The 27,887-nt window shown below is 44.5% G+C and overlaps 1 pseudogene; it reads right to left on the minus strand.

The window, feature by feature from the left end:
• Positions 1-57: 57 nt before the first annotated feature.
• On the minus strand, positions 58-27,871 carry LOC118912251 (chitobiosyldiphosphodolichol beta-mannosyltransferase-like; annotated as a pseudogene).
• Between the last annotated feature and the right edge of the window lie 16 nt (positions 27,872-27,887).

The following is a 27,887-nucleotide window of genomic DNA, read 5'->3' on the forward strand; positions in this document are numbered from 1 at the left end:
TGGTGAGATACTGTGTGAATCCATTTGGGCTGCTGTAACAAAAATACCATGACAGAGTGGCTTACACAACAAACATTTATTTCTCAGTTCTGGTGGCTGAGAAGTCCCAAGATCAAAGTGCCAGATTTGATGCCTGGTGAAGGCCCACTTCCTGGTTCATAGGCAGTCTTCTTGCTGTGTCCTCACATGACAGAAGAAGCAAAGGAGCGCTCTGGGTTCTCTCAAGAAAGCACTAATTCCATTCATGAGGGCTTCACCCTTAGGACTTAATCACCTTCCAAGACCCCCACCTCCAAATACCATCATGTTGAGGATTAGTTTTCAATATATGAATGGGGGTGAGGGGCACAAACATTTTGTCTATAGCAGATATAAGACATTAGGATGGCTATAATAAAACAGAAAATGACAATTGTTGGTAAGGATGTGGAGAAACTGGAACCCTTGTACATTGCTGGTGGAAATGTGAAATGGCGCAGTTGCTATGGAAAAGTGTGGCAGTTCCTCAAAAAAAAAAAAAAAAAGCATTATTGTATGATCCAGCAATTCTGCTTCTGGATACATACCCAAAGAAATGAAAGCAGGGACTTGAACAGATAACTATATGCCCACATTCGTGGCACCATCAGTCACAATACCCAAAAGGTAGAAACAACCCAAATGCCCACCAATCAATGAGTGGATTAACAAACTGTGGTATATACATATGTGGAATATTATTTATCCTTAAAAATGAAGGAAAAAAAAAGGAAATTCTAACATACTGTAACATAGATGAACTTTGAATCAGTTATGTTAAGAGAAATAAGCCAGTCACAAAAGGGCAAGTATTGTATGATTCCACTTATGTGGGACATCTAGAGTAATCAAATTCACAGGAACAGAAAGTACAGTGGTAGTTCTCAGGGGTTGGGGGCAATGGAGAATGGAAAAGTAGTGTCTCAACGGTAGAGAGTTTCAGTTGGGGAAGTTCTGGAGATGAATGGTGGTAATGGATGCACAACAATATGAATTACTGAGTGCTACAGAATTGTTATATATGTATTTTACCACAATAAAAATCCTGGCTGAGGTGCTTTCCTGCCACCTTTGGCAGGGACCCAAAGGAAGACACAACTCACATCTATGGTATTTTTGCCAAAACTCGTATCTGGAGCAAACTATGAAGAAACATCAAACAAACTCAAAATGAGGGACATTCAACAGCTGACTTGTCCAGTACAGTAGCTACTTGCTACATGTAGCTATTTTATTTAAAATGAAATAAAATGTAAAATTCAGTTCCTCAGTCCCACCAGCCACATTTCAAATGCTATTTTCATAAAGCTAATGGCCATATCATATTGGATGGCACAGATATAGAACATTTCTATCATCAGAGTTAAGAAAAAGTTATATTGGACAGCACGGATCTACTGAGTAACTCTCCAAAAATGTCAAGAACATAAAAGACAAGGAGACACTGAGGAGCTGTTCCAGCTTACAGGAGAACAACTGAGAGCAATATGGAATCCTGGGTTGGACCCCAAAACAGAAAAAAGGATATCAATGGGACAAATGACAAATCTTACTAAGGCTTTTGGATTAATAATATTCTATTAGTGTTAGTTTTCTGGTTTTGATCATTGTACTGTGGTTATGTAAGATGTACATATTTGTATTATTTTTGCAACTGTTTTGTAAATCTGAAATTATTTCAAGATGAAGAAGTAAAAGGTAGAATAAAATTGTAATATCACCTTTGGACCCTATCTAGCTGTATTATTTTATCTTTACTGTGGTTGCATCCCACCCAATTTCATGAGTAGAATTCATTGATCATTGTTCATTTATTAGGAGAAGGGTGAGTCCAGAGAGTGGCCTATACACCAGGCTGCTCCCCATCCCCCAGTGAGGGCCTTGGAGCCCCCATCCACAGTAAACCTCACCCCCAGGCAGGTGGCCCAAGCCCCCAGGCCACTGCTCCAAGAAGGACAGTGGCTCACATATGATACCTCAGCAACCACCAGCTCACATCTTGCCCCAGAGAGCAGTCAGGCCCAAAGAGAATGCCAGAGGGCCCCAAAAAAGGGACATGTTCTCATGTCTGAGTCCTTTCAGGGAATTCTCCAAGGCTGAAAAACAAAACATAATCCCTTCTTTCAAATACATTTTTAAACTGTTATTGTCTTTAAACCATTTTGGTTTTTTTCACTGTTAATTTTATTACCAAAAAATTGAGATATGCTCAATTAAGCTGGAGGAAAATTATATGCTTACATAGTTAATATAGGGAAAAATAGAAATGTTTGATGAAGAAAAACAAAAGCTATGCTCATAATGCCACCACCCAGGAGAAACTGCTGGTGACATTCTAGTGTCTCTTCTAGAATTTTTCTCCAATACAGGGCCTCTGAGTACTCTGCTTCCAAGAGTTTTGACCAGCCATATAAGATGACTCAAGCTATGATCTGGGACATAATAGGTCCAGTATGAGTCCACTTTACCTCTAAGGGGTCTCAGGAGGGGGCTTAGTCTACATTGTCCAGTGGGTCAGTCCCTGCTGCAGCCAGCTCCTCCAGGGCTGTCTAGCCGCTGTGGTCAGCATGGTCTCCTGATCAGCCTGTGTTGCAGGTCATCCGCCACACAGCGGCTGCCATCCTGCCCTTCTTTCCTGAGAACTACTGAAATAAGTCACTAGGCAGCAGACATTTACTTGGGGTTTGGAGGAAAAAAGGTTAAGGAATGCATGGGCAGGGCATGCTGCAAAGTTAGATTCAGAGTTTCTAAAGTTCATGGATCTCTCCAACGCAGGAGACTTCTCCCTGGTCACATCCCTCCATGGCCCCAGCTTCCTGTCACACTGCTGGTGCCCTGCTTGCTTTCAGCCTCTCTTGCGGTCTCTTGTCATAAGGCCCCTCCCCCAGGATCTGGAACTCAGTGCAGAAAACAGAAACCACTGCAGGTATTTTGTGCATGGGTTTTGTTTCTTGAAACATAATTTACATTCAATGAAATATATCAGTCTTAAATTGCAACTTGATTTTTATCTGAGTAAATAGCTGTGTAACCAGCACCTATATCAAGATCTTTAATACTTCCATTTCCCCAGGAACTGCTCTTGTACTCCATCAATCTCCACCCCCAATCATTATTCTGATTCCATCATCATAGTTTAGTTTTGCCTGTTCTTCAGTTTAATGCAAATGGAATCATATAATAGATACTGTGTCTGGTATTTTTCACCCAACATGTTTTTGACATCCACCTATGTTGTTGCATGTATCAGGAATTTGTTCTTTCATTGCTAAGCAGTATTCCATTGTATAAATACAACACAATTTGTTTATTCATTCTATCTGTAAAGGGATGTTTGGACTTTTCTGGTTCTGGGCTATTAGGAATAAAGCTGCTACGAATATTCACACATGTCTTTTTGTAGAGCCATGTCCTCATTTAAAAATTGCTGGGTAGGGTATGTTTAGCTTTAGTAGAAGCTTCCAAAGAATTCCTCAAAGTGGTTTCTACCTTACACTTCCACCAGCAGCATATTCATGATTCCAGATGATCCAAACAAGTCCTCTTCTTCACTAATACTTGACATGGTCAGTTTTTTTCACAGGAAGGAATCTAATATATGGTTTTAATTGTTTAAAAAATGGTGAGGGGACAGCAGCCACACAGAGCCTCCCTGCAGTCACCCGGGCCAGAATCAGAGACCCCGTCAGTGCGCAAATCCCCAGCACAAGCCACTAAGGGTCGCCGTTCTCACAGGAGAGGAAAGCAACGAGCAAGCGTGAAGGGACTTGGTTCTCCCAGCTGACACACATGACAACTCCCCACGACTACCTCTATCACCATGAAAAGGCAGAAGCCTTTGATCCAGACCAGAATCACACAGACATCCCCTGAGAGGGAACCTGGGAAGATAGATTTAACGAATCTTCCTGAAAAGGAATTCAAAATAAAGGTCATAATCATGCTGATGGAGCTGCAGAGAAAAATACAAGAGCTAACGGAAAAGGTTGGGAGGGGGAATACAGAAATAAAACAATCTCTGGAAGGACATAAAAGCAGAATGGATGAGATGCCAGAGGCCACTAATGGAATAGAAATCAGAGAACAGGAACACAGAGAGGCTGACACAGAGAGAGATAAAAGGATCTCCAGGAATGAAAGAATATTAAGAGAATGGTGTGACCAATCCAAAAGGAACAATATCCGCATTATAGGAGTACCAGGAGAAGAAGAGAGAGAAAAAGGGATAGAAAGTGTCTTTGAAGAAATAATTGCTGAAAACTTCCCCAAACTGGGGGAGGAAATAGTCGCTCACACAATGGAAGCACACAGAACTCCCAACAGAAGGGACCCAAGGAGGACAACACCAAGACACATAATAATTAAAATGGCAAAGATCAAGGACAAGGACAGAATATTAAAGGCAGCCAGAGAGAGAAAAAAGGTCACCTACAAAGGAAAACCCATCAGGCTATCATCAGACTTCTCAACAGAAACCTTACAGGCCAGAAGAGAATGGCATGATATATTTAATGCAATGAACAAGAAGGGCCTTGAACCAAGAATACTGTATCTAGCACAATTATCATTTAAATATCAAGGAGGAACTAAACAACTCCCAGACAAGCAAAGGTTGAGGGAATTTGCCTCCCACAAACCACCTCTACAGCATATTTTGGAGGGGCTACTCTAGATGGAAGCACTCCTAAGGCTAAATAGATGTCACCAGAGAAAATCACAGCAAAGAAAACAGACCAACCAAATACTAAATAAAGGCAAAAAATAAAATCAACTACCCTCAAAAGCAGTCAATGGAAACACAAAAGAGCTCAAAATAAAACACCTAACATACAAAGAATGGAGGAGGAGGAATAAGAAGATAGAGAAATAAAGAATCATCAGACTGTGTTTATAATAGCTCAATAAGTGAGTTAACTTAGACAGTAAGATACTAAAGAATCTAACCTTGAACCTTTGGTAACCACGAATCTAAAGCCTGCAGTGGCAATAAGTACATATCTTTCAATAATCACCCTAAATGTAAATGGAGTGAATGCACCAATCAAAAGACACAGAGTAATAGAATGGATAAAAAAGCAAGACCCATCTATATGCTGCTTACAAGACACTCACCTCAAAACCAAAACACATGCACAGACTAAAAGTCAAGGGATGGAAAAAGATATTTCATGCAAACAACAAGGAGAAAAAAGCAGGTGTTGCAGTACTAGTATCAGACAAAATAGACTTCAAAACAAAGAAAGTAACAAGAGATAAAGAAGGACATTACATAATGATGAAGGGGTCAGTCCAACAAGAGGATATAACCATTATAAATATCTATGCACCCAATACAGGAGCACCAACATATGTGAAATAAATACTAACAGAATTAAACGAGGAAATAGAATGCAATGCATTCACTTTAAGAGACTTCAACACACCACTCACTCCAAAGGACAGATCCACCAGACAGAAAATAAGTAAGGACACAGAGGCACTGAACAACATGCTAGGACAGATGGACCTAATAGACATCTATAGAACTCTACATCCAAAAGCAACAGGATACACATTCTTCTCCAGTGCACATGGAACATTCTCCAGAATAGACCACATACTAGGCCACAAAAAGAACCTCAGTAAATTCCAAAAGATTGAAATCCTACCAGCCAACTTTTCAGAACACAAAGGTATAAAACTAGAAATAAATTGTACAAAGAAAGCAAAAAGGCTCACAAACACATGGAGGCTTAACAACATGCTCCTAAATAATCAATGGATCAATGACCAAATTAAAATGGAGATCCAGCAATATATGGAAACAAATGACAACAACAACACCAAGCCCCAACTTCTGTGAGACGCAGCAAAAGCAGTCTTAAGAGGAAAGTATATAGCAATCCAGGCATATTTAAAGAAGGAAGAACAATCCCAAATGAATAATCTAATGTCACAATTATCAAAATTGGAAAAAGAAGAACAAATGAGGCCTAAGGTCAGTAGACAGAGGGACATAATAAAGATCAGAGAAGAAATAAATAAAATTGAGAAGAATAAAACAATAGAAAAAAATCGATGAAACCAAGGGCTGGTTCTTTGAGAAAATAAACAAAGTAGATAAGCCTCTAGCCAGACTTCCTAAGAGAAAAAGAGAATCAACACACATCAACAGAATCAGAAACAAGAAAGGAAAAATCACGATGGACCCCATAGAAATACAAAGAATTATTAGAGAATACTATGAAAACCTATATGCTAACAAGCTGGAAAAACTAGAGGAAATGAACAACCTCTTAGAAAACTACAACCGTCCAAGACTGAACAAGGAAGAAACACAAAATCTAAACAAACCAATTACCAGCAAATTGAAGTGGAAATCAAAAAACTACCCAGGAACAAAACCCCCAGGCCAGATGGATTTACCTTGGAATTTTCTCAGACATACAGAGAAGACATAATACCCATTCTCTTTAAAGTTTTCCAAAAAATAGAAGAGGAGGGAATACTCCCAAACTCATTCTATGAAGCCAACATCACCCTAATACCAAAACCAGGCAAAGACCCCACCAAAAAAGAAAATTAAAGACCAATATCCCTGATGAACGTGGATGCAAAAATGCTCAAAAAAATATTAGCAAAACGAATTCAAAAATACATCAAAAGGATCATACACCATGACTAAGTGGGATTCATCCCAGAGATGTGAGGATGGTACAACATTAAAAAATCCATCAACATCATTCACCACATAAACAAAAAGAAGGACAAAAACCACATGATCATCTCCATAGATGCTGAAAAAGCATTCGACAAAATTCAACATCCATTCATGATAAAAACTCTCAGCAAAATGGGAATAGAGGGCAAGTACCTCAACATAATAAAGGCCATATATGATAAGCCCACAGCCAATATCATACTGAACACCGAGAGGCTGAAAGCTTTTCCTCTGAGATCAGGAACAAGACAGGGATGCCCACTCTCCCCACTGTTATTCAACATAGTACTGGAGGTCCTAGCCACTGCAATTAGACAAAACAAAGAAATACAAGGAATCCAGATTGGTAAAGAAGAAGTTTAACTGTCACTATTTGCAGATGATATGATATTGTACATAAAAAACCCTAAAGACTCCACTCCAAAACTACTAGAACTGATATCGGAATACAGCAAAGTTGCAGGATACAAAATTAACACACAGAAATCTGTGGCTTTCCTATACACTAACAATGAACTAATAGAAAGAAATCAGGAAAACAATTCCATTCACAATTGCATCAAAAAGAATAAAATACCTAGGAATAAACCTAACCAAGGAAGTGAAAGACCTATACCCTGAAAACTATAAGACACTCTTAAGAGAAATTAAAGAGGACACTAACAAATGGAAAACTCATCCCATGCTCTTGGCTAGGAAGAATTAATATCATCAAAATGGCTATCCTGCCCAAAGCAATATACAGATTTGATGCAATCCCTATCAAACTACCAACAACATTCTTCAACAAACTGGAACAAATAGTTCAAAAATTCATATGGAAACACCAAAGACCCCAAATTAGCCAAAGCAATCCTGAGAAGGAAGAATAAAGTGGGGGGGGATCTCACTCCCCAACTTCAAGCTCTACTATACAGCCACAGTAATCAAGACAATTTGGTACTGGCACAAGAACAGAGCCACAGACCAGTGGAACAGAATAGAGACTCCAGACATTAACCCAAACATATATGGTCAATTAATATTCGATAAAGGAGCCATGGACATACAATGGGGAAATGACAGTCTCTTCAACAGATGGTGCTGGCAAAACTGGACAGCTACATGCAAGAGAATGAAACTGGATCACTGTCTAACCCCATACACAAAAGTAAATTCGAAATGGATCAGAGACCCAAATGTAAGTCATGAAACCATAAAACTCTTAGAAAAAAACAGGCAAAAATCTCTTAGACATAAACATGAGCGACTTCTTCATGAACATATCTCCTTGGGCAAGGGAAACAAAAGTGAAAATGAACAAGTGGGACTATATCAAGCTGAAAAGCTTCTGTACAGCAAAGGACACCATCAATGGAACAGAAAAGTACCCTACAGTATGGGAGAATATATTCATAAATGACACATCTGATAAAGGATTGACATCCAAAATATATAAAGAGCTCACGCACCTCAACAAACAAAAAGCAAACAATCCAATTAAAAAATGGGCAGAGGAACTGAACAGACAGTTCTCCAAAGAAGAAATTCAGATGGCCAACAGACACATGAAAAGATGCTCCACATCGCTAGTCATCAGAGAAATGCAAATTAAAACCACAATGAGATATCACCTCACACCAGTAAGGATCACCACCATCCAAAAGACAAACAACAACAAATGTTGGCGAGGTTGTGGAGAAGGGGAACCCTCCTATACTGCTGGTGGAAATGTAAATTAGTTCAACCATTGTGGAAAGCAGTACAGAGGTTCCTCAAAAAGCTCTAAATAGACATACCATTTGACCCAGGAATTCCACTTCTAGGAATTTACCCTAAGAATGCAGCAGCCCAGTTTGAAAAAGACAGATGCACCCCTATGTTTATTGCAGCAGTATTTACAATAGCTAAGAAATGGAAGCAACCTAAGTGTCCATCAGTAGATGAATGGATAAAGAAGAGGTGGTACATATACACAATGGAATATTATTCAGCCATAAGAAGAAAACAGATCCCACCATTCGCAACAATATGGATGGAGCTAGAGGGTATTATGCTCAGTGAAATAAGCCTGGTGGAGAAAGACAAGTACCAAATGATTTCACTCATATGTGGAGTATAAGAACAAAGGAAAACTGAAGGAACAAAACAGCAGTAGAATCACAGAACCCAAGAATGGACTAACAGTTACCAAAGGGAAAGGGACTGAGGAGGATGGGTGGGAAGGGAGGGATAAGGACAGGGAAAAAGAAAGGGGGCATTACGATTAGCATGTATAATGTAGCGGGGGGAATGGGGAGGGCTGTGGAACACAGTGAAGACAAGTAGTAATTTTACAGCATCTTACTGCGCTGATGGACAGTGACTGTAACGGGGTGTGGGGGGGACTTGGTGAAGGGGGGAGCCTAGTAAACATAATGTTCTTCATATAATTGTAAATTAATGATAACAAAATAAAAATAAATAAATAAGTATCCTTTAAAGACTCCCACTCATCTCACAAGGCTGGTCCAGGAAGCTCTTCACTTCTCACTCTCCATTCCTGGATCCAATCATTCCCCAAATAGCACACAGGATCCGCCTGGCTCTGGTGCCATCTGTGTGGTATCAGCCCATAAACCTAGAGGGCAGGTGGGGCGAGCCCTAATTCTCCCAAATCCATGGAGGCCCAGCCTCTGACCACTGCACCCTCCCTCAGCTTTTCACCCAGGCCCGCAGAGATCTGCCCCCCTGCAGGAGCAGACATCAGGGAGCGTGGCATGGTGCCAGGCCCCAAACCCTCGGAGCCCTAGCCTGGACATGACTACCTGCAGCTGAGCCACCAGTTCCTCCGAGTCCTCAAAGACCAGGCCGTTTTCCTCATGTTTCACGAGTTCATGTAAGCTGTGGAGAAAGAACAGAGGGAGGCCTAAGAGCTGCCTGGAGAAGAAAACAGAAGTCCGTGTGCCCACCGAGATCTGCACTCCACCCCCCGACCCACAGGCTAAGTGAGGGCCAGGAACAGTCAGTCCTGTTTCAGTCAATCTGTTCTTAGATTCGGAGTGTGAATAAAAAATAAAAACTGGATAGATACACACTAAAAATCCAAACCTATTCTGGAAAGGAGAGGCAGTAAAAGGATTTGGACCTTTTCTGCTACACGCTCTTGTAAGAATATACTCAGTGAGTTCTACATTTCTGTCTGAATTCCACAGCAGAGAAATGAAGTAAAAGACAACCGCCCTGGAGGGAGGCTCAGCACACAAGGCTGGATAACCAGTGGAGATTGATCCCTATGTGTCCAGAGCTCAGGTCTGATATCCTGTGTGTCCCATTCAAAGGCCGGCTCTGAGCACCTGGTGGGGCCACTGTTTCTAGGGCCTCTTCTAACACTACCCTCTCCAATGCCCAGCTTTTCCAGGAAGAGTGGAGACAGGGAATTATGCTCATTTAACTAATTCAAATTGACTGTATAAGATTGACAACAGGGATAGAGGAAAATAAAAACCATGTAAATTGTGCAGGCAGGGCCAGGCACCAGTCTATCCTGTGAACACGAGCCCCCCTTGAGCAGAGTACTAAGACACTACTTTCTGTTCAGTATGAGCTCTGTGGAAGCCAGCTCCTCAGTGGGGCACAGCCCACCCTCAAGAACCACAAAAGCTCCAAATGTCGAGGGCCACCTAGCCGTATGGCATGGATGGGGAGGCAGCGACATTCCTGGAGCAATTCTGACTGCATTGGTCCCTCCCTCCACCGCCCACCCCCAGGTGCTGAATGAGAACCTAACTCCCGGAAGATTCGGTTCTGCTCCTACCACTGAAAGTCCAGGGCACACACAGGCAGGCAGCACCTGAACATGTCCACCACCTTCATGGCAGGTCCAGGCCGCTGGAGGATTTGTGCAGGCACACACCCAGGTCCACCGACCCTGCGGGGTGAGAGCAAGGGGCCATCAGAGCGCTGGCTGTGCTCCCTGTGCACACAAATTCCCAAATAACTGGATCAACACCTTTGGTGGGAAGTACAAAATGGATAATTGCGCCCCTAGCCCCACAAGTGACTGGAATTGGCCAAGCAACCTGGCACAGGGTGAATGTAACTAATGGCACGGAGGCGCTTCCCAACTGTCATTCCTGGCCATTCAGCCCTATCTGAAAACTACCCACCTGACACTAGTATTTTTACTTAAACTAATTGCTCTTTTCTACTTAACCACAATGTATTTTAAAAGAATCCATAGCATTTACTGCTTAATGGGTTCAAAGTTTCTGCATGGCGTGATGAAAATGTTTTGGAAATAGTGGTAATGATTGCACAACACTGTGAATGCAACTAATGCCACTGAGCTGGATACACACTTAAAAATGGAAAAACGGTTAAAACAGCTCATTTTGTTAGAAAAAGAACACACAGCAGACCCAAGAGAGAGAACCAGCTGTCACTGTAAAAGTAAAGCCAAATAGACAACCTCACATCACAACACTGGCAGGAAAGTCCTGCCTACCAAGGGCTCCGGCCGCTGGAAGGTGAGGCCCTAGAAGTCACAGGGCAGCCAGCCGGCACTCCCCTCCCCAGAGTAATGAAGGCGAGAGGATGAGGGCAGAGGCTTCTTGCTGGGATGGTCAGCACTGTCTGTGCATCATCCCTGCACCTCCCTGACACTGTCCTCCCAGACTCAGGGAACGGGCCACAACCCAACACCCAGTCCTTCTGCCCAGATGGGTGGAAGAGCAAGACTAAATGGAGCACATGAGGCCAAACAAATGTAACCCTCTCAGAATCCCTGGGTGAACAGCTCCTGGGCCCACCAGGAATCAGCCCCATGGCCTGCAGTTCATCCAAGAGCTCCTCCAACAGGTTTCTGGAAGATGCATCTCCCTGCCCCAGATGGCCCCTAGAGCAGGGCCCAAGGTAGGGCTGAGGCCTGTATATGCATGGCCCTTGAGCTGAGAATGGCTTTTAATTTTTAAAGGGCTGTGAAAACAGACTATGAGACAGGTTGGTAAAATATTTACTACCTGGCCTCTTTCAGAAAAACTGTCCCCCTGCCCCAGAATTCCTTTTCAAATCTCAGCCCTCTCGCTGCAGGCCTCCTGCTGGATGCTGTTACCTGGAAGCAGGGGGTAGTCCTCAGCCTCCAGCCATGGTGTACAGACCTGGATGTGCTGGAAATGATTTTGGTCGATAAGACGGCTGTAATACTCCTTCAGAGGACCTTTGCCTTGCACAGAAAATACAAGTCACTGCACTGGGCCCATCTCTGGCCCCATCCCAACCCCAGGCCTGACAAGCCCCTGCGAGGGCATGAGCAGAAGTCCCACACCCAGGGGTGTGAGCCCTGACTACTGAGTCCACAGCCCTGCCCCCCAGGAACCTGTACCCAGCGGGCCTTGTGCTGGGGAGGTGGTCAGGATAAACCGGCCAGGCACCAGAATGCCGACTGATACAGCTGCTCACATGGGCCGTCCTGTGCCCCAGCATGTGCAGCGGGCCCCCAGCTGCCCCCAGGAGCCACAAGGCCCAATGTGCAGGGTGGGGCAGCTGACCCAGGACCCTCCTCCTCCAGCCATACTCTGCTTCTCTCCACTGGCCTACTCTGGAAGCAGTTTTACATGGGACAATATAATTCTTTCTTTAAAAAAAAAAAAAAGAGAGAGAGAAAGATGCCTGGGAATCACTGCAGAAGTGGAAAGCCCCAGGATCACTGAGATCATGCTCTAAGAGATTCAACTAGACTCTATGCCCTGTATGAGGCCCCTCTGAGCCTCAGTTTCTCCCTCTGTCAAGCTGGTGTAGAAAACCCTACATCAGAGAGTGGTAGTGAGGAATAACGAGACAAGAAACATCATGTGCCTGACGTGGGGAAGGCAGTCCTCACAATAAAGGCAGGTGCCTTCTACCCACTCCACTAACCCCATTTAATACGGAACATGGATGGTCCCAGGCGGTACCTGTTATCACACAGACCAGAGAAGGAAGGCTTTCCCCATCCAGGACCAGCTGTTCAAACTCTGTGTTTAAAACAATAAAGGAGGAGGGGGTGGAAGATGGCGGCGTGAGTAGAGCAGCGGAAATCTCCTCCCAAAACAACATATATCTATGAAAATATAACAAAGACAACCCTTCCTAGAATAAAGACCAGAGGACACAGGACAATATCCAGACCACATCCGCACCTGAGAGAACCCAGCGTCTCGCGAAGGGGGTAAGATACAAGCCCCGGCCCCGCGGGAGCCGAGCGCCCCTCCCCCCAGCTCCCGGCGGGAGAAGAATAGGCAGAGCGGGAGGGAGATGGAGCCCAGGACTGCCGAGCACCCAGCCCCAGCCATCCGGGCCAGAGTGCAGGGCGCTCGATACTAGGAAAACAGGGCAGCAAGAACAGTGAGCAGGCACTGGAGGCTGGGCCACAGAGGACATAAGAAAAGCGCGCGACCATTTTTTTTGCTTTTTTGCTGTTTTGTTTTGGCGAGCGCTTTTTGGAAGTCTTAAAGGGATAGGGACCCCAATACTAGGGAAACAGGGCAGAAAGACCGACCGGTGAGCAGAGGCCTGAGGCTGGCACCGGAGAATAAAGAAAAACGAACGACCACCTTTTTTTTTAATTAAAAACTTTTTTTTTTTTTTTAATTAAAAAAATTTTTTTTTTCTTTTTTTTTGGTGGGCGTTGTTTTGTTTTGGCGGGTGCTTTTTGGAAGTCTTAAAGGGGCAGGGCGGGTCACTTAATCCAGAGGTAGGGAATCCGGGATCTCTGGGCACCCTAACACCTGGGCTGCAGGGACCAGGGAGGCCCCTTACGGAGATAAATAGCCTCCCAGCAGCTCCTGCTCCAACGCAACTCCACCATTTTGGAGTAGCTGCCCGAGCCAGGCCACGCAAACAGCAACAGCGGAGATTAACTCCATAGCAGCCGGGCAGGAAGCAGAAACCCTGTCTGCGCGCAGCTGCGCAGCACAAGCCACTAGAGGCCGCTGTTCTCCCAGGAGAGGAGGGCCACAAACCAACAAGAAAGGAAGTCCTTCCAGCCGTCACTCGTCCCAGTTCTGCAGACTATTCCTATCACCATGAAAAGGCAAAGCTACAGGCAGACAAAGATCACAGAGACAACACCAGAGAAGGAGACAGACCTAACCAGTCTTCCTGAAAAAGAATTCAAAATAAGAATCATAAACATGCTGACAGAGATGCAGAGAAATACGCAAGAGAAATGGGATGAAGTCCGGAGGGAGATCACAGATGCCAGAAAGGAGATCGCAGAAATGAAACAAACTCTGGAAGGGTTTATAAGCAGAATGGATAGAATGCAAGAGGCCATTGATGGAATTGAAATCAGAGAACAGGAACGCATAGAAGCTGACATAGAGAGAGACAAAAGGATCTCCAGGAATCAAACAATATTAAGAGAACTGTGTGACCAATCCAAAAGGAACAATATCCGTATTATAGGGGTCCCAGAAGAAGAAGAGAGAGGAAAAGAGATGGAAAGTATCTTAGAAGAAATAATTGCTGAAAACTTCCCCACACTGGGGGAGGAAGTAATCGAACAGACCACGGAAATACACAGAACCCCCAACAGAAAGGATCCAAGAAGGGCAACACCAAGACACATAATAATTAAAATGGCAAAGATCAAGGACAAGGAAAGAGTGTTAAAGGCAGCTAGAGAGAAAAAGGTCACCTATAAAGGGAAACCCATCAGGCTAACGTCAGATTTCTCAACAGAAACCCTACAGGCCAGAAGAGAATGGCATGATATATTTAATACAATGAAACAGAAGGGCCTTGAACCAAGGATACTGTATCCAGCACGACTATCATTCAAATATGACGGTGGGATTAAACAATTCCCAGACAAACAAAAGCTGAGGGAATTTGCTTTCCACAAACCACCTCTACAGAACATCTTACAGGGACTGCTCTAGATGGGAGCACTCCTAGAAAGAGCACAGCACAAAACACCCAACATATGAAGAATCGAAGAGGAGGAACAAGAAGGGAGAGAAGAAAAGAATCTCCAGATAGTGTATATAACAGCTCAATAAGCGAGCTAAGTTAGGCAGTAAGATACTAAAGAGGCTAACCTTGAACCTTTGGTAACCACGAATTTAAAGCCTGCAATGGCAATAAGTACATATCTTTCAATAGTCACCCTAAATGTTAATGGATTGAATGCACCAATCAAAAGACACAGAGTAACAGAATGGATAAAAAAGCAAGACCCATCTATATGCTGCTTACAAGAAACTCACCTCAAACCCAAAGACATGTACAGACTAAAAGTCAAGGGATGGAAAAACATATTTCAAGCAAACAACAGTGAGAAGAAAGCAGGGGTTGCAGTACTAATATCAGACAAAATAGACTTCAAAACAAAGAAAGTAACAAGAGATAAAGAAGGACACTACATAATGATAAAGGGCTCAGTCAAACAAGAGGATATAACCATTCTAAATATATATGCACCCAACACAGGAGCACCAGCATATGTGAAACAAATACTAACAGAACTAAAGGGGGATATAGACTGCAATGCATTCATTCTAGGAGACTTCAACACACCACTCACCCCAAAGGATAGATCCACTGGGCAGAAAATAAGTAAGGACACGGAGGCACTGAACAACACAGTAGAGCAGATGGACCTAATAGACATCTATAGAACTCTACATCCAAAAGCAGCGGGATATACATTCTTCTCAAGTGCACATGGAACATTCTCCAGAATAGACCACATACTAGGCCACAAAAAGAACCTCAGTAAATTCGAAAAGATTGAAATCCTACCAACCAACTTTTCAGACTACAAAGGCATAAAACTAGAAATAAACTGTACAAAGAAAGCAAAGAGGCTCACAAACACATGGAGGCTTAACAACACGCTCCTAAATAATCAATGGATCAATGACCAAATCAAAATGGAGATCCAGCAATATATGGAAACAAATGACAACAACAACACTAAGCCCCAACTTCTGTGGGACACAGCAAAAGCAGTCTTAAGAGGAAAGTATATAGCAATCCAAGCGTATTTAAAAAAGGAAGAGCAATCCCAAATGAATGGTCTAATGTCACAATTATCGAAATTGGAAAAAGAAGAACAGATGAGGCCTAAGGTCAGCAGAAGGAGGGACATAATAAAGATCAGAGAAGAAATAAATAAAATTGAGAAGAATAAAACAATAGCAAAAATCAATGAAACCAAGAGCTGGTTCTTCGAGAAAATAAACAAAATAGATAAGCCTCTAGCCAGACTTATTAAGAAGAAAAGAGAGTCAACACAAATCAACAGTATCAGAAATGAGAAAGGAAAAATCACGACGGACCCCACGGAAATGCAAAGAATTATTGGAGAATACTATGAAAACCTATATGCTAACAAGCTGGGAAACCTAGGAGAAATGGATAACTTCCTAGAAAAATATAACCTTCCAAGATTGACCCAGGAAGAAACAGAAAATCTAAACAGACCAATTACCAGCAACGAAATTGAAGCGGTAATCCAAAAACTACCAAAGAACAAAACCTCTGGGCTAGATGGATTTACCTCGGAATTTTATCAGACACACAGGGAAGACATAATACCCATTCTCCTTAAAGTTTTCCAAAAAATAGAGGAGGAGGGGATACTCCCAAACTCATTCTATGAAGCTAACATCACCCTAATACCAAAACCAGGCAAAGACCCCACCAAAAAAGAAAACTACAGACCAATATCCCTGATGAACGTAGATGCAAAAATACTCAATAAAATATTAGCAAACCGAATTCAAAAATACATCAAAAGGATCATACACCATGACCAAGTGGGATTCATCCCAGGGATGCAAGGATGGTACAACATTCGAAAGTCCATCAACATCATCCACCACATCAACAAAAAGAAAGACAAAAACCACATGATCATCTCCATAGATGCTGAAAAAGCATTTGACAAAGTTCAACATCCATTCATGTTAAAAACTCTCAGCAAAATGGGAATAGAGGGCAAGTACCTCAACATAATAAAGGCCATCTATGATAAACCCACAGCCAACATTATATTGAACAGCGAGAAGCTGAAAGCATTTCCGCTGAGATCGGGAACTAGACAGGGATGCCCACTCTCTCCACTGTTATTTAACATAGTACTGGAGGTCCTAGCCACGGCAATCAGACAAAATAAAGAAATACAAGGAATCCAGATTGGTAAAGAAGAAGTTAAACTGTCACTATTTGCAGATGACATGATACTGTACATAAAAAACCCTAAAGACTCCACCCCAAAACTACTAGAACTGATATCGGAATACAGCAAAGTTGCAGGATACAAAATCAACACACAGAAATCTGTGGCTTTCCTATATACTAACAATGAACCAACAGAAAGAGAAATCAGGAAAACAACTCCATTCACAATTGCATCAAAAAAAATTAAATACCTAGGAATAAACCTAACCAAAGAAGTGAAAGACTTATACTCTGAAAACTACAAGTCACTCTTAAGAGAAATTAAAGGGGACACTAACAGATGGAAACTCATCCCATGCTCGTGGCTAGGAAGAATTAATATCGTCAAAATGGCCATCCTGCCCAAAGCACTATACAGATTTGATGCAATCCCTATGAAACTACCAGCAACATTCTTCAATGAACTGGAACAAATAATTCAAAAATTCATATGGAAACACCAAAGACCCCGAATAGCCAAAGCAATCCTGAGAAAGAAGAATAAAGTAGGGGGGATCTCACTCCCCAACTTCAAGCTCTACTATAAAGCCATAGTAATCAAGACAATTTGGTACTGGCACAAGAACAGAGCCACAGACCAATGGAACAGACTAGAGAATCCAGACATTAACCCAGACATATATGGTCAATTAATATTTGATAAAGGAGCCATGGACATACAATGGCGAAATGACAGTCTCTTCAACAGGTGGTGCTGGCAAAACTGGACAGCTACATGTAGGAGAATGAAACTGGACCATTGTCTAACCCCATATACAAAAGTAAACTCAAAATGGATCAAAGACCTGAATGTAAGCCATGAAACCATTAAACTCTTGGAAGAAAACATAGGCGAAAACCTCTTAGACATAAACATGAGTGACCTCTTCTTGAACATATCTCCCCGGGCAAGGAAAACAACAGCAAAAATGAGTAAGTGGGACTATATTAAGCTGAAAAGCTTCTGTACAGCAAAAGACACCATCAATAGAACAAGAAGGATCCCTACAGTATGGGAGAATATATTTGAAAATGACACATCCGATAAAGGCTTGACGTCCAGAATATATAAGGAGCTCTCACGCCTCAACAAACAAAAAACAAATAACCCAATTAAAAAATGGGCAGAGGAACTGAACAGACAGTTCTCCAAAAAAGAAATACAGATGGCCAACAGACACATGAAAAGATGCTCCACATCGCTAATTATCAGAGAAATGCAAATTAAAACTACAATGAGGTATCACCTCACACCAGTAAGGATGGCTGCCATCCAAAAGACAAACAACAACAAATGTTGGCGAGGCTGTGGAGAAAGGGGAACCCTCCTACACTGCTGGTGGGAATGTAAGTTAGTTCAACCATTGTGGAAAGCAGTATGGAGGTATATCAAAATGCTCAAAACAGACTTACCATTTGACCCAGGAATTCCACTCCTAGGAATTTACCCTAAGAACGCAGCAATCAAGTTTGAGAAAGACAGATGCACCCCTATGTTTATTGCAGCACTATTTACAATAGCCAAGAATTGGAAGCAACCTAAATGTCCATCAATAGATGAATGGATAAAGAAGATGTGGTACATATACACAATGGAATACTACTCAGCCATAAGAAAAGGGCAAATCCAATCATTTGCAGCAACATGGATGGAGCTGAAGGGTATTATGCTCAGTGAAACAAGCCAAGCGGAGAAAGAGAAATACCAAATGATTTCACTTATCTGTGGAATATAAGAACAAAGGAAAAACTGAAGGAACAAAACAGCACCAGAATCACAGAACTCAACAATGGACTAACAGGTACCAAAGGGAAAGGGACTGGGGAGGATGGGTGGGTAGGGAGGGATAAGGGGGGGAGAAGTAGGGGGGTATTAAGATTAACATACATGGGGGGGTAGGAGAAAAGGGAGGGCTGTACAACACAGAGAAGGCAAGTAGTGATTCTACAACATTTTGCTATGCTGATGGACAGTGACTGTAAAGGGGTTTATAGGGGGGACCTGGTATAGGGGAGAGCCTAGTAAACATAATATTCGTCATGTAAGTGTAGATTAGTGATACCAAAAACAAAGCAAAAAAAAAAAAAAAGGGCAGTTCCTGTGTGGTAACCTCCAACGAGTTCTACACAAGGGTATAAAGGGCATATAAAAGTGTAGGCAAAGGGTCTGTTTGTGTTTATACAGAGGATCAAAGCCTAATTGGGCTACCCCGAAAATGAACTAAGATACGATATGAAAAAGAACTTCCAACATCTGCACTCTCTGGAAGACTCATGCCAGAAGATGATCATCAAAAAACCCCAACAAAGATCCACGCACTGCTACAGCTGTAGATGCACTCATCCCACCAGTTCCTGGACTTGCCATGGGAATGAGGAAGGAGATATCTAAGCTGGCCTGTGCATACAGTAAAACAACAAATTTGACTGGATCTATACTGTTGGAACTCAACCAAGAATTTGGAGAAGTGCAAATTGTAGCGCTCCAAACTCTTACAACTACAGACTATTTACTGTTAAAAGAACATATGGCATGTGAACAGTCCCCAGGAATGGGTTGTTTTAATTTGTCTGATTTCTCTCAGACTGTTCAAGTTCAGTTGGACAATATCCACCATATCATAGATAAGTTTTCACAAATGCCTAAGGTGCCTTAATGGTTTTCTTGGTTTCACTGGAGATGGCTGGTAATTACAGATATGCTTTGGTTATGTAACTATACTCCTATTATGTTAATGTGTGTGCGCAATTTAAGTAGTAGCTTAAAACCTATATATGCTGAAGTTACTCTACAAGAAGATTTGTCAAAGAAATAATCAATCTTCCCATGTTTTCTTCCGCCTGCTACTTCTATAGCTTTTCTTCTTCCTTCCTAATTACAACCCTTAAATAGAATTCGTGCCTCATATCAAATTTACCGAGTATCATAACTCCTCCAAGTGGTAAAGATACCTCAAGACAAATGCTGGGCATAGAAGCCACAGGGCATAAATATGCAAAGAAGTAAAAAGCTAACCTTTTCAAACAATAAGGCTTCCCTCTCACTTACCAACTTCACATTTCCCTGTATGGCCCCGGAAGATGACTGGTTAGCCAGAGACGGGTAAGATTCCTCAAGGGAGGGACAACCTAAGACAGGCACAGTCGCAGGGGGGCCATCAGGTGAGAAATTGGGGATCAACAGAGGTGAGGCTTAGAACCTCACCCCCCCTGTTCTGAGAGAAATCTTCTGCATCCGTGGATGTTTTATTGCCCTGGTCTAGCTTGGATTAACACATAGTCTACAGGCACACACCTGATCATCTACATTTGCTCTCCTACAACACTAAACTATGTTTTCTACCTTTATCTTGTATCTACCTACCACTTCAGCATTTTATTAAAAATAATAAAGAGAGAAATGTGGTATCCACATATAAATCAAGTATAAAAACCAAATGAGTATTCATATTTGAACTGACTGTTTAGAGTTCATAATGCATGAGCAAAACCGAAAGTTTCTGTGATGACTGCCCTTGTACTACTGTTCACTATGTAACTTATTCATTATGTAAGAATTTGTTCTACATGTAAGAACTTGTTTGTTATGCCTCAGAAGATTGGAGACTGACGAAAATTAGGCTTGGGGTGGATTAATGATTGTGCATTGAGCACTGACTCCCATATACAGAATTTTATTGTCGTTAACAACCATTTGATCAATAAATATGAGAGATGCCCTCACAAAAAAAAAAAAAAAAAAAAAAAAAAAAAGGACAGACTTCCAATGGTAAAATAAATAAGTAACCGGGATGTAATGTATAGCATAAGGAATATAGTCAAGATATTGTAACAGCTTGGTAGGGTGATAGCTGGAACCTAGAATTATGTATATAAATGTTCTACCACTGTGTTGTACACTTGAAACTAATGTAATGTAATACTGTGCGTCAACTACCCTTCAGTTAAAAAAAAAAACAATAAAGGATAACCAGAATCATCTATTCAGACCCTGGGAGGGGGCAGCAGAGCCGAGGAGGGACACCACTCCTAATCACAGGTTCACTCTCCCGGAGGCAGTCCTTCAGATCTACGGCTGGCCACCCAGTGACCCAAATGGGAATGTAGCTGCCACCTCCACCTCCCATGTCCTCAGGCTGGCCCACCCAGTGTTCTGGGGGCAGGAACATGCTGCAGAGGACGCCATGCAAGGCTGCGCAAGCACCTCACAGCTCAATAGCCCCTGACTAGCCCAGCTCTTGATCACGGCCACACACCTACTTTCTAACGCAGCCAGCAAGATGGAGAAGTCTTCATCTTCTATAAGAAAAGACAGCTGAGTGTCACAGGCCAGTTTTCAGGTGGCTCTCCGAGCTCAGCCCTCCCCTTTCTCATTATATGGGGCACAAACTGCCAGGGCAAGGAGAACCTAGGCTCAGCCAGCCACGCAAATGAGCCCCAAGTGCACAGGAGGGTCCTGAGACCTGTCCAGCTCGTGCTGCTGACTAACAGGGCTGGCCGCCCTCCAAGACGTGTCACCATCCCGCTCTGAGCAAACTGCTCCATGAAGGCTGACCTCTCCAAGGCCGGGTCCGAGGGTTCTGAGCTGATGGAGCAGACAAAGGCTGTGAGATGCCACAGAGCTGGCCCAAGGGCCCCAGGACTGCTATCTCCCACCAGAGTAAGGCCCACAGGCTCCGAAGGTTGGTAGTGCGGCCACATCACAGCCACCAGGCCAACCCTACGCCCCGAGGCCTTGCTTCCTTTCTCTAAATATATGTCTCTGTTGCCAGGTGCTGAGGTCACAACAGCAAACAAGACTCCTGTATTCTCAGGGCTTAGCCCCTACCTTCATGGGGCTTACTATTCTTATCATTTCCTCACTTAGGATGAAGACACGATACCCAACTGGTCACTGAAAGCAGCAAACGACCAGCTGTGTGAAGAGCTGCACCAAGGGCCTCCTCTTAGCCAGTGAGACACCCCAGAGAACACACAGGTCCACAGACCTCGCCAGAGCCAGGAACCTACAAGCAGGAGGTAAGGATGCCCCCGGCTTAGCACAGGGCAAACGTTTCCTTAAAGGGCCAGAGACTAAATGCTTTAGGTTTGGGGGACATCCAGTCTCTGTTCCAAAACTCAGGTCTCCTGTTGTAGTACAAAAATAGCCATGGACACACATAAAATAAATGTGCTGCATTCCAGTAATACTTTATTTATGAAGATAGGGGGCAGGCCTGCAGCCACTGTTTGCCAACCCCTGGATTAGTGAATTCCCATGTCTGCAGCAAGGAGACGGGGAGGTCAGACAGCAACAGAGGAGACAGGGAAGAAACGCGACAGCAGTAAGCACAAGAGAAGGCAGCTAATGCCTGAAGACACAGACCTACCAGGCCCTGAATACAGAGTAGGTTCAGCCCAGCTTCATGAAGAGCTGGTGTTGCAGGTCCAAGGGCATCTCTTTAAAGAAAGATGCTGACTTGTCGTAGACGGTCACAGCTCTGCAAGGAGATCATTTGAGAGACTCTAGGGAGGGGTGGAAAAGACCTTCAGAACAAACAGCCCAGGAGGATCCAGAAAATAAGGGTGCTTAGGGGATCCAAGATGACAGTAAGGAGGTTTAGAATTACTTGGGGACACACAGAGAGCTGTCCTAAGACTAAAACTGTGGGGACTGTCTGGCTGGCTGGGAAAGAAGCTCCAGCCTCCATCCTCAGCTTCCCAAAACCAGTAATCATCTGCCAGGCCTCTGGGTATTTCTAGATGCCTTGCCAACATGACAAGCAGGCACTGCAGCTGGGATGAACCATGCACGGACCCCTCGCTTCCCCAGGCCCCTACCTGATAGGCCAGCTCTCTGCCAGATCTTCCCGCATCGCGTTGGTTACAGACAAGTTCAGGTGGGACAGGGGTCCACAGATCTTCTTGTACCTGCAAAGATGTTATCAGTGGTCAGCTGGGAATCCCGGCCTATGACCAGCATCTCTGCTACCACCCCGCAGTGTGACTCAGCACCTGCGGAGCTGGGGTCTAAATCGGGTGCTGGTGAGGCACCTTCCCAGAGTCTGCATTCTCTGAGTTCCACCTGTACTATTTTTTCCTTTACATCTTTCTTTATGTCCTATCATCTTTCAGCTTCAACAGTTACTTTAAAAGGAAACCAAGTATCACTACAGAAGAGAAAATCCAGTCTCTCTTGCCACAAAAAGAAAAAATACAATAAAGACCTTATTAAATCTTAAACACACTGCACTGCTGACTGCAAAGGCCATGGGGCTCCATGCATTATAAGGGGAATTTAGCAAATGTTAGTTAACAACAGATTAGCTCCCAACTGAGACTCAAGCCCCCTCATGGGCAGAACTGAAAAAGAACTGGGGAAGGAGCAACTCAAGGTTAGGTAAAGCTTCTGGTGCATCTCAGCCTGTTCCTCCCTGAGGCAGAGAAGGCTCTGGAACTGGAGTGCCAAGGACTAAATTTTGGTCCTCACACTTAATAGCTGCATAATGGCTCTCAGCCTTGGTCAGCCTCGGTTTTCTAAGTTGTGAAGTATTTAGTAACAGGACATCCTTGAAGGGGGCAGTGTGGACTGAATGGGATAATGGGCCTGGCATGCAGCAAGTGCTCAACAACTGTTTGTTGCTGCCATTACCACTGCCAGGGAAACGACCATCTGGGAAGGTGGCAGCTGGCCAATGGCCTGAGGTCCACCGAGGGAGATGTAACACACTCGGGCTCAGAACACGAACGACTCTTCCCGCTCCGTGTCCAACCTGCTCCCACAGGCCCTTCTCTCTCCCTGTCTCAGCTGCAGTAGACTGTGGCCTGCATCCCCATCGTCCAGCAGCAGCTCCCAGATTTTATTTGGGGATCTGGTCTGGGTGTACCCAGCTCTTGCAGTTGAGCCCTTCCTCCAAGCCTGAGACAACGGGGTACTACAACAGCCCCCAACTCCGCCCTAGCCTCAGTGGGGTCAGAGGACAGCAGGTGGGCATGAGCCAGTAAGAGAGGCATACTATCTGCAGGGGGGTGAGAGCTAGGGGAGCTCCCCACCCCTGAGAAGCACCTCCAGGAGGCAGTGTGGAAAGAGATGACAGGGGTCCCAAATGACACCCTTTTGAGCTCAAAATCAGCCATTTCTCTGGACTTGCAATTTCATGCAAATTTATGTTTGCAAAAGTAAGAAAACAAACGCCCTTCTATACTTAGGCCTGTTTCTGTCACTTGTAATGAGCAGCAGCCTAACTGCTCAGCCTTGTACTTACCAAGGAGCACATGGAGAACCAGCTTCACTGAGACTCCGTGCTGACCCTTCGTCCTAGGGCAGTTTGGGGAAGGTGTATGCACACTCCTCCTAGACACTCACCACTTGGCCAGCAGCACAAGGCAGTGGCGGGGGCCGTGCCCCAGACCCATAATGGAGTAGCCATAGCTGTGCCAGTCAGTGACAAGCTTGCTCCCGCAGAGGCAGCCCACAAACCAGCATATGGCAATGGCAGGCAAGCCCAGTGGGTTCTGAGAAAGAGAGGCTTGAATGAAAGGGAGGAAACCTGGGTCACTGTCAACAATAAACTGAGTGAAAACAGTTGCAACAAACTTGGCAAAGCGTTAATTATCTTTACAAAGCTCTGGATAATTGATTAGCAGAAGAAAGACCCTTCTTCCTCACCAAAAAATAAATAAAAATCGGCCAACCTGAGAAGTCCAAGATCATCAATAATCAAGGAGATGAATAATGGAACAGAGGTGCATGTTTTGTCTATTAGAATGCAAACTCTAAAACACCTAACCATAGCTGATGGTAGTAAGGACACAGGGGAAGAGGCATCCCCATTGCATGGGGGAAAAATTGACCCAAACTTACTCTAGGATTATCCAGCAATACACCAGAGCATTTTAAAAGTGCATGAACTCTGGCCAAGCACTTCAACCCACAGGAATTTACCCAAAGGAAGAAACTGCAAAAAAAGTATGTTCACTGATGCTCTTCACTGTACAATTTGTAAAAGTAAAAAAACAATCAGGACACATCTGAGTGTCCACTACGATGACACTAAATACACTAGGGTACATCACATAGTGGAATACAATGCAGCCAATGAAAAGAAGATGCTTCTATATGTTAACTAGCAGTTACGATAAGAGTTTCGGAGTATTACTTCAGAATCCGACTGACTACCTGCTTCAAATCCTGACTCCAGCACTTCCAAGCTGTGTGACAACGGGCTGCTTACAGAACTTCTCTGGGTCTAGTTTCCTCATCGCTAAAATGCAGGCAATACAAGAACCTGCTTCTTCAGATTACTATTAGGAATTAAATAAGTTAACATATATGAAACACTTTGATTTGTAATAAATACAATGTAAGACTCTATAATACACAGAAAAATAGAACAGATGGGTCATCTAAAAAAAAAATGGACACATGACCATTAGCTTCTACTCATGTTTTCAGAAGTCTATATACACATGCAAATATGCAATCTATTTACCAATGAGTACATTTTTTAAAGGCTGGAAAGTAGAGAAAACTTAACAGTGGTTCTCACAGAGGGAGGTGACGCTGACATACCTGGAGAAAGATGTAGGCTGCCGGCTCCCAGCACATCAACTTCCACAGAAAGTGCACCACCTGAAATACAACTTTGACTCCATATTGGAGAATGTGGGGCCCAACTGCAAGTCAAAAAACAGCTGTCACTACCAAATTTGGCAATTTGCAGATTCCACACACACATGCACTGATTCAAGGCCATCTGCAGTTGACCGCATCCTACCTGCAAGTCTCTGAAGTTTTGGCAAACTCACAATCTGAATTCTGTCACTCTGCAATAGCTCATCGTGGTGTTTGGAGTCTGGAAAAGATGTCCCCTTTAATGTATTGGACAGGGTAATCCTGTCCAAAGTCTGATGACCCCCAACAGGCTGAATCATAGCGTTTTGAAAAATAAGACTTTTCCAAACCTCTCTCTGTTCCTCAGCAACCAGAACACAGAACAACACCAGTTCCTATCTGGATTCCACTAGAATACTCCAGACGGGAGGGCCAAATCTTAACATCTTTATTTACTTAACACAATACCTGGCACTGCAAACTGATCTAGATTCCCTGCTTAGTGGATTTATCTCACCACAGGGAGAACCCTGGTAAGTCCCACTCCATTCCCTCACCCTGGGATAGGAGACTCTCAACAGGGACCAAGGGCAACCAGTGCTTCTGTCTGACAGAGAGGGTTGAGCTACCCTCTAAAGATGTCAACATGGAGGAAGATGGAGGAGCAGACACCCCTGCTGCTACACAGTGAGGGGAAAACCTGGACATGCGGTGCAAATAAAACATCTCCTGTCTGTAGAATTCTGCACTGAACTTGAGGAATGCTCAGGAGACAAGTTATCCGCTCAGACCCAGCCTGACAACAGGAGCCCCAACGAGACGTGGCCACTAGCACTGGCTCTACCGTCACACGTGCCTGATGCCAGTCTATCTGTCCACACACTAGGAGCATCGGTACTATGCAACGAGCTCACTTAGCTTAGCCAGTCCCGACACAGGGCAGGCGCTCGATTAACGCTCGCTGTTCCCGGAGACCCACCCGGTAGAGGCTGGGCAGGAACCCGGCTCGCCCAATCTCGGAGAGCTGCCCAGAGGCGGGGAGAAAAGAGGGGCGTCCCGCCCCGGCCCTCTTGCGGCGGTCAAAGCCATAGGGTCAGAGTCTGAGAGAGCAACCTCCCTCCCAGATCTCCGGGCACTCACTGCAGAACCCCAGCCAGGGTCACGGAAAAGCCGCACTTGGCCAACGACAGCGCGTGGTGATGCATGCATGGGCTGCGGCCCACGTCGCCCAGGACCACGACCATCACGTGCCGGGCCGCGCGTCCGCGCTGCCGTTACGCAACCAGGAGCAGCAGCGGCAGAGAGACACGGACGTCAGCAGCAGAGCCGCGCAGGAGGCCGCCATGTAGGGGGCCGGTCGCCGTCACGTAACCCTCCCCGCGCAGGGCGCTCTGCGCAGCCGCAGACCGAGCCTCCGAGGGGGCGAAGGAAGCGGCGCTGGAGCTCGGTTCCCGCTGTGGGGGCCCGCGGAACCCCCGAGGAGGCTGGGGGCGGAGAACCGCGAGTGCTTTAGGTAGTGAAATAAAGTGTTTACGATGTGGGGATCTAGGGACTTTTTTTTTTCAAGTTTCGAAGATAACTCTCAAATACAGTGAAACAATTCAGATGAATCCGATAACCTAATGTTGAAAAAAGAGGACAAACGCAGGGTGCATAGTGGCTGGTTCCGTTTGGTATATAAAATCAAAACTAGTCTTTGCTGTTAGAAGTCAGGAGCGCGACCGGCCTTGGACGGTCGGGGAGTGAGTGGGGGAGGGGGGGCAGTGGGGAGCTGCCAGGGACTAGGGCTGGTCGTGAACCGTCTTGTTCCGGGGGCTGGTAACGTGGGAAAATAGCAGCAGCAGAAAACGTGTTCATTTTCCAGGATGCATGTTGTACTTGAATAAAACAAGAGAAAGGAAAAAATGACAAGGTAGTAGAAACCACGGTTGGAAGTGTTCATAGTAGTAAGAAGGGAGAATTTCCCACGGACTTGCCCGTTTCGCCCCCCAAAGCAGCCACACTGAAGAGTTTCGTGTGTGTCCAGGAGAGCCTTCGGACCTTGGAGAGGGTCCGCCCGCCAAAGGAGAGCGAGAGCGTGTTGGTGGAGCCCCCTCCGCCCCCGCGCCCTGGGAGCCCCGCCAGAGCCTGCGTCCGCCAGGCTCAGCCACCGCCTGCCGCCGGCTGCGCCCTTCGCTCACGCACGGGACGAAGAAACAAAAAGGGCACCTCCTGCCTTGGTGAGAGCCTGGGCAAGGCTGCACAGCTCCGGCGTGGTTCCCAGCGCCCCTGGAACCCAGCTCAGGACTTAGCACGTGTCTCATGCGCTTCTCACAATAGCCCTGTGGCTCCCGTTTTACAGATAAGGACCCTGAATGTCACACCATTAGTGAGGCAGCAGTTAAAGCTGAGCTGAAGAAGGGAAGGACAGTT

The sequence above is a fragment of the Manis pentadactyla genome, chromosome 5 (assembly GCF_030020395.1).
Source record: "Manis pentadactyla isolate mManPen7 chromosome 5, mManPen7.hap1, whole genome shotgun sequence".
Lineage (NCBI taxonomy): Eukaryota > Metazoa > Chordata > Mammalia > Pholidota > Manidae > Manis > Manis pentadactyla.